This window comes from Pectinophora gossypiella, chromosome 11 (genome assembly GCF_024362695.1).
Source record: "Pectinophora gossypiella chromosome 11, ilPecGoss1.1, whole genome shotgun sequence".
NCBI classification, from domain to species: Eukaryota; Metazoa; Arthropoda; class Insecta; order Lepidoptera; family Gelechiidae; genus Pectinophora; species Pectinophora gossypiella.
The window spans coordinates 3,542,157-3,550,880 of record NC_065414.1 but is presented as its reverse complement, the minus strand read 5'-3'; positions in this window follow the sequence as shown (position 1 = coordinate 3,550,880).

Below are 8,724 nucleotides of genomic sequence, written 5' to 3'. Positions count from 1 at the left end.
CAGAGCTCCCTACTTTCCCGGCCAAGTACGAATACGAATTACGAATGCCATCCGAGCTAAACCTGTATTAAAATACGTAATATACAACAAAGGAAGTTATAAATAGGCTAGTTTCTAACTAGTCAAATCAGTTATTTTTTACTAAACGTCAAAACACGAAATTGCTATGGAATATACTGGAATATGTATGAAAAAGTACACTGTGACGTAATAGTGAAACGTGATAAAATGTCGGTAAAAAGAAAATGTTTTTCGTTAGTTTAGATCTGTCTTTATTTAGTAATCCGAATTTCATAATTTATCTTGAACAAAGTACACGACCCAAATAATATTCTGTACATTAAAACTATTAAATAAATTCCTTTGGAAGTAATTTTTATTGTACTTATCTTCTGGAATCTCATTTGCTTCATTCTCAAGAATACTCAAGAATTGACGTTCAGAGTAACTTTGAATCGGAAAGTCGAGCGCTGTCTATTTTAAACTTTCAATCTTTCCTTTATTGGAATAAGATTGAAAGAGATTGCGTTTACAAAGCGTCTTTGTGGATTGTTTGTTGATTGTACTTTCAGAACTGAGTTATTGGAACTCGATTGGTTGCCGACATGCTTGTCAATACGACCGTTGATTGGTTCGAATGAAAATAGGACAGGAGAAATTGAAAATTTGTAATAGGCTCCGATTTTGCTTTTCATTGGTTCATTTAGTTTTGAAACTTATATATTATCTAATAAAAATCACGATTGCGCCGCGGTTGCGCCACCAATGAAATGCATGCAGTTCAAATCAAGAGTTCTTTATTACATATATAACACAATATTTATTTATTTATAAAGGATAACCAACGTGTTACATGACGGTTTTTGATAGATTGACAGTAGTTTTTATAAGTACTAAAACTATGTTACATAACACACTCACAATTACACAAGAACTACTACTATTACTACTATTAGTATATTTGATTTGATTTGATTTGAACTACTTATAGCGGCATAGGCAGTTGAATAAGGGATATCTCACTTGGGTACGCAACCAACTTGTTACCGGTAACCGAATCACGAATAATTTCTCACTCGCGGCGCAACCATAGTGTCCTAACGAGTAGCTATGCAAACCGGGATACTAACTTGGCTTACTTATTTTTTTAATAGCTTTTTCTTCGTTACACAATACTAAATTCGAGATGTCCTTAGAAAAGGTTTTGGCACGATCTACTCTAAACCGGCGTGCGTGTATGAAACGATTGATGAATGTGGAGGAAGCAAGAGAAGTGTGCATAGTCTCTGCTTACCCCGTCGGGAAATAGGCGTGAGTTTATGTATGTATACGGTACCGGTCTACTCATTTTAGATAATCTTCACAAGTTATAATAAAAAAAGTCATTCCCCCCGTCTTGAGGGGCAAACTTAATAAAGGCTGAGTTCCGTCGAGCAATTCTCATCAAATCAGTTTGGCAGATGTCATTTCGGAGGCGGTAGTCATTCAATTACTTTTATAAGAAAATTTGTAAGTAAATTCTTAGGATATTTGCATGTATATGCGATGGGAAGACCGCTTATTTAAACTTTTTTGTTTTAGGGAGATTTTTGACGGTATTTGCTTACACAGTTGCGTATATTTGCTTATAGTTACTTACATACTTTTACATTCATATGTTATCGCCCATATTAAGGTAGGCAGAAACTTCTTGCAAATAACTTATTCTGCCAATAGGTTTTATCCAAAAATAATCAAAAAATCAAAACAGTATTCCATCTACGTCGCGTAGCGCACTCGTTACGTTGCGTAGCGAAACCGTTACGTCCCGTAGCAAAGGCGCGAAGTCTTAGATGATCGACTTACAAATCATTATAACATAAACAGCCTATATACGTCCCACTACTGGGCACACACGTCCCCTCAATTTACCGGAGGGGGTATGGAGCATACTCTATCACGCGGAGGTGTCTTTTTACGGCTAATAGCCGGGACCAACGGCTTAACGTGCCCTCCGAAGGAATCACACGTCACGTCATTATAACAAATGAAGATAAAACACTCATAGACCCATAGACTTACAATTTTTCGCCCTTAATGATGGACCAGACCAGAGGGTGGGTTAGTTAGGAATTCAATTGTGAGAAAAATGTACCGGCTGATGCTGCGTCAATACCCTTTGTGAACAAGACAAAAGTTACGTTTAAAATTAAATTTAGTACCTACGCCGACAGCCGACGGGTGAAAATGCTTCGGAAAAAGTGAAACGGGAATTCGTAGTTTTTTGAAAAAGACATTTTTGATGTCTGCTAAGTAGTAGATACTGATACTCAGCAGGCAAATTAGCTAAGGCCTGGTGCCTACCACGCAGGTTTCTTTCTCTCTCTTTGGTGGCTACCTCACCAGGCTAAGTAGTAGATACTAAACTAATACTTAGTAACTTAGGGCCCTATCTCACTTGAACACACCACCACCAAGCCTTAGCTAAGTTGCGTTTATGATAATCGACATTTTCTTTTATTTTTTCTTTTAACGTGACTTATTGTAGATTTGCCGCATATGGATTTAACCATTTGGCTGGACAAATGGGGCGCAAATTTGCATGAATATCATTTTCGATTGTCATAATCTTGCAACTTGGCTAAGACCCTTGGTCTTGTTGGTTGGGTAATAGGCTATATAGTTTCCAACTAGTCAAATCAGTTACTTTTTACTAAACGTCAAAACACGAAATTACTATGGAATTATATGAAAAAGCATATTTTGTGTGACGTCATAGAAAACGTGATAAAATATCGGACTTATTATTACGTTTTTATTGATAAAAAATCATAAATAAGTTAATTAAATAGAAAAAAGAAAATTTTTTTCGTTAGTTTTAGATCTGTCTTTAATTATTAATAAGAATTTTATAATTTATCTTGAACCTAGTGCGTCTCAATTGTACGTTACTGATGTAAAAAAAGTGTTAGATAATTTAAACAAAAAGAGATAGAAGGCAAAAAGTAAATACTAAAAGTCTCGTTGAAAAGAAACAATTCTAAAATGGCTGCCAAACGTATTTGAAGCTGAAAACCCTAATACAAAGCGCTCCCATCTTCTGTACAGCAGACAGGTCGACAGGGGCCATCATTAAATATTAATCGTCGAATTAACTCCCGTGTCTTCACTCGTCGACTGAGTCGACTCCAATTAAGCGAACAAAGTCAGGGTAAATAACAGGGTTCGCGAATTAATTTTGTAGTCAAAGCTTTGCAAATGGAAATCTAGTTTGTTTAAAGGTTCGCCCGGGGCACATTGTTCGGATTACGATGAAATATGTTTAGGTAATGTTTAATAATAAAATAATTTGGATTGGTGACGGTTTAATGAGGTATTCTTCTATCGTGTGGGTTGTGAGGTAGTTTATCAACCCCATCAACCCTAGTGTCAGGATTACTATTGAGCCGCCAAACACCCCAGACATGGCTCATGTAACGACTACTAACTTACCCGGGATAACCGGGACCAACGTAGTTGTTCGTAGGTGTTAGTTGCTCATATCGTTAAACGCTTTGTGTTCATTGATCTGACCAAACTACATCATGATGTGGCCAAAGTGTGATATATCATGAAATATGCCAATTTCATGAAATGATCAATTCTAAGATCTGGCCACAACATAATCATTATTAGGATCGTTTTTGGGCTTTGGTGGGTCAATAGGAACGCTGACACAAATATATCAATAAAAAATATTGAATATTGCTATTTGACATTTGTGTGTATTGCGCACTTACTTTTCTATATGAAAATGTCAAATTGCAATATTGCTCTCTTAGATTAATTGCTTCGATGTGGTGGTAACCCCCTGTTCCGTCGTTCTTATTCTCTCGTGGTGGCTGTGAGATCAATGATCGAACACATCAGCCCTGGGGTCAGGGTTATTATTGAACCACCAATAGACCATAACATGTCTCATGTTTCGGTGTGAAGAGCTATGTCTTAAACAGGGAGTCATGTTAAAGACAAGTTACCCACAAGCAGTCACTGTAGTTCTGTAGTACAGTCATGAGCAATATAATGTACCCACTTTAGGACTCTGTCGCACTAACATATTTGACATTTAGTTAGACTTACAGTTCCATTTGTCAAAAAAGTTAATGTGACATGGTACCAAAGTGTATACATATTAATGCTCGTAACCGTACACCGGCTTGCTTCAATCGGAGAGAGCAGGTTCGAACTCCGGTACTGGACTTGCACCAATGAGTTATTAATTTATCATAAGTGCAGTTTTCACTTACACAGTTGACTGCGATACGACTCCACCACCTGTCACGTTGGTCACAGGAACAGGAACCTCAACAGGAAGCTTGGTGCGGTGTGGGTACTTAGTTCATATATAAATAAACTTACGCCTATTTCCCAACGGGGTAAGCAGAGGCTATGGAATTCAATTTGTTTCGATCCTGACACACTTCTTTTGTTTCCTCCATCTTCATCAATCGTTTCATACTCGCACGCCGGTTCAGAGTAGATCGTACTGAACCTTTTCTAAGGACATTTTAATTTAGACTTGAGATGTAGTCGCGAGCTTATGTACTCACAAGCTGATTTTTTTTCATAAGGGTAATAGTTCTCCGTTTCATACTTCACTACACGGACATACTTCACTTCACTACACAGTGAGGACTCCACCGTTCACTATTCTAAACAAATCGGTGATATGCCAACAGTACCCCACAAGCGATCGTATTGACAACATGTTGTGCACTTCTGCGGATAATCCGTAACTAAAGGGGACACTCGACGCTTTGTGTGCCTCAAGTGTAGGGGACTGTGGGGTGCCTCTAATTTTGAGTGTTTACTGGACAATTTTCGTAAACATCTAAAATGCAATTCAATTTTTTACTATTTGCTACAGAAATGCGATGTTAGGATCTGCCTTGTCATTTTAATGTTTCTATTTTATTTAATAAAATTTGATCTAGATGAGTTTCTTTTTAATATCAAGTAGCAATATCAGCCAGGTCTGCATTACAACCGCGCCGCGGTATTGAGCGTTTCGACCATCTGTGGCGGTTCAAGAAAACAACAGCTTCATAATGCACTAAAAGGCGAAATTCACAGAACGGTCACTAAATTACTTCAATGGGTACTAGATGTTATCTTTACTTTTATTTATAAAATATTTAATCACATTTATGTTAAGTACAATGTCGCATTGGGTATAGTACAGATAGTGTAATAGAATTATATAAATATATTATAGAAAACTTGTCCAAAAAGCAAAAAATCATGGTGTCCCAACTAAAATCCTATTCGTTCCTTAGGCAAGTGTTCCTCTGAGATTCACTCGGTCTTTGTAGGAGCAATACTATTTAATACACAGCTATATAGTTAAACTGTATGACTTGGTTTGTGCTTGATGTTTGTTCCATAGTTTATGTAGCAGGTGCACACATAAACTTAAAGCACATAATCTGCAGGAAGACAGAGAATACACACATAAAGCCAAGTTCGTTATGCCAGTGGGTAATCCATACTTCCGCACTTATAAATGCGAAAGTAACTCTGTCTGTCTGTTACCGCTTCACATTTAAAGCTACTGAACTGATTTAGATTAAATTTGGTACGGAGATAGTTGAAGACTTAGGGAAGTACATAGAATATTTTTTTATTTTCAAGCCGTTAAAAAATATTTTTTTATTTTTACTAAGGTGACTTTGGGGAAGACCGGCATACTGTTGTAAAATTAGAGTTTGGTTGGATTTATTTATTTTTCTTATACTTTTGATGGGTTTGCTCTTGGCTCCAGACTTGCCCGCAACATCGCCCAGAAGGTACCTTAAAATGATATTTTAATATGTAGAGCAAGTCATGTGATCGAATATGACAGACAAATTACTTGGTTATAATATTTTACAAGTCTAAAAATGATATAAAGCGCGTGAATCTTTCATAAGCGCCAAAACAAAAAGTTATTTCCAGTACAAATAAAGAGTAAAGAAAAATAAAATAAAATAAAGAGCAATAAAGAGCTTTTGTATTGTATTGTATTGTTAATACAAAAGTTTTTAGCCCAGACGGTCTGCCTCACATTGACCTTAATGTATAAAGTGCGTGAATCTTTAAAAGTGACTTCATCTTCGTCTTATCATCAAGCTTTGTATTAATTAATAACTAAGATAAATGCGAAAATTGATGTCTTTATTGTGTCAAAACCCTAGTTACACACATGTTTTGAACCACCTGTAATTCATAACCCAGTGGTCCGTACCTAACGCGACCTCTCAAAAAAACAATCATAATAATCCTTGCAACCGTGCAAAAACGCAGCAGATTCACCTAAAAACGATTAGTTCCGATACAAGTGCCACACATGTGCTGTCCCCTGGGGTTACTTGCCCCACACTTGCCCCTGCTAGCCCCGAACTTGCCCCAAAGTATCGCCACCATATGGCCTCATCTTGGATTAATTACTAGCAAGTTTTATAAAATACATTGTTCGCGAATTCGACTGTTGACAGCTGAACCGTGAAATTGCGAATGTGATTAATATCTCGAAAGTATGTCTAGTCTTGTTGCATCATACTGAATAATTTGGTGTTGTTGTAAAAAAAATGAGGGGTGAGTAAACCCCGGATGTAATGGTTGTCTCACAATCGTTTTCCAAAGTGCATCTTTTACTTTCCTAATTATGAAGGTTTTATAAATAGACTAATACATTTTTTTGAATAATGAAGTGTGAATAAAAATTGGCCTGTTTTGTTATTATTTTTGTTTTAGTATATATTTTGTAGTGAGCCTAGGTTTTTTTTTCAGAAAACACTTTTAAATACTACGACTTGTAATAAAATAGGTATTAAATTCTCTACTCTATAGAAAGTCTCAATTATTTAATACAATATTTCCTAAATTACACCATTTTGGGCCATTAAACGAATAATGTAAGCGATACAAACTAATTTATTCACAAAATCACCACAAAATGGGGCAAATCACGCCCTTCGAAAGTACCATATGCAATCGTTACCGTAATGTGATGTCGTTTGTTAATCAATTATGTTGGCGGGTGCCGTCATTTCTCGACCCACTGTGCAGGGGACGAAAATTGACTAATCATATCCCATAGGAAAAAAATGGCGAATTAAAATATATATTTTTTTTTGTAGAAAAAATATCAAGAAGAAGGTGAGGGTAGTCATTAGATTTTCTTTTATTATGTTCTTGTTTTTTTTGTATAGTTTTTTATTGTTTCGGCTTTCTTCACACAAGCGTTTATATCAGCGGAGCGATAACTAACTGTTATACATTGATCGCCTGGACCGCTGAGTGCCCAATGCTGTGCGAATATGAGAATAATCCTGCCCGTGGCGCCCACGCTGCTATTTCGTTAGCGTGAAAGCAGCTAAAAGTCTTCAAGTGGATTGTTTATTTTACTTCCCAAATTTTCAAAAAAATATATTTAATACTTATTTAACTTTCTTTTTGACCATTTAACTTACCTTTTTTTAAAAAAATATTCCAGTCTATGTACTTGTTCATTTCTAAAATAATCTTAGTTTGAAAATAGGGACAACTTAGTTATTTTCTACTGTACCTTAAAAATCTATTAATCCATGTTGATTCATCTTCATTCTTCCGCTACCCTCTTGTTGTCTTATTTTAAAGGGTCTGTTACCAACCCTATGTTGATTTTTAACATTAGGGTTGGTAAACATTTAAAGTGGTGATTTATCACTTTACAGCGGTGACATATTTTGTTACATTTAAACGATTCGTTATGGTGTCTTTATTGTAAAAATAAGAGTTCATTTAATATTGAGCCTTTTGTTGTTTAATAATAAAATTGTTTTAGGTAATTTTGTATTGTTTGTTAATGTGTAATTGAAGAATTGCCTTGTTGTTTTTCAGTTTAAAAATATCTTACATTTTGTCATAGTCTGACGATTTAATAGTATACTTACTACTTATGACTTTGATGTTTTAGTGTAAGGTACAATTACGAAAATTGTTATGGAAGAGCGGAGTCACCTAATACAAGCTTATCTTTTCTGAAAAGCCAGTCAAAACTATGTACCAAAAGATAATGCAATAAACTTTTTTAAAATTATTATTTTATGTTGGCAACACCAATAACATACTGCATATTATTCTACAGTATTATTTAAACTAGAACTCGATACAAAAGGGTATATGAATCTCAGTACCGATAACGACTTCCTACAGGAGGAATTCGCCCGACGGCTGGGGGCGAGATTCACATTACCGCCCCCAACAACGCCAATTGATATTCGATACACCGAGTTCACACGCAAACTGGCTATTTGTGCAAATGATCCTTTGTCACATTGTATTTGCAGAAACGATCACTTTTGCCGCAAATTGTTTCCACTTTTGCCCTAATTATTTTGTGCGTCGAACCACTGTGCGCGTTATGGCGCGGTAAATGTAGTCATTATTGTTAATGCTGTTTAATGTATTGTTATATTGGATTAAACTTAAATGTTTTCCTTATCATAAATTAGTATCTTTTGAGAAGTCATGCTTTATATAAAGTACTTAGATCGTTTCTTTATCAAAAAATAAAACAAAAATGTGTTTATTATCAGAAATAATATAAAAATATTATAATAATATTTAGTTATGTGACTTAAATGCCGCCGCAAATGGCATAAACTACTTGGTTCGTGCGCTCCCTATTCGTCGAATCCCGTCGGAAAACACAAAAATATCAAAGTGAAAAAATTAAGTTGTCTT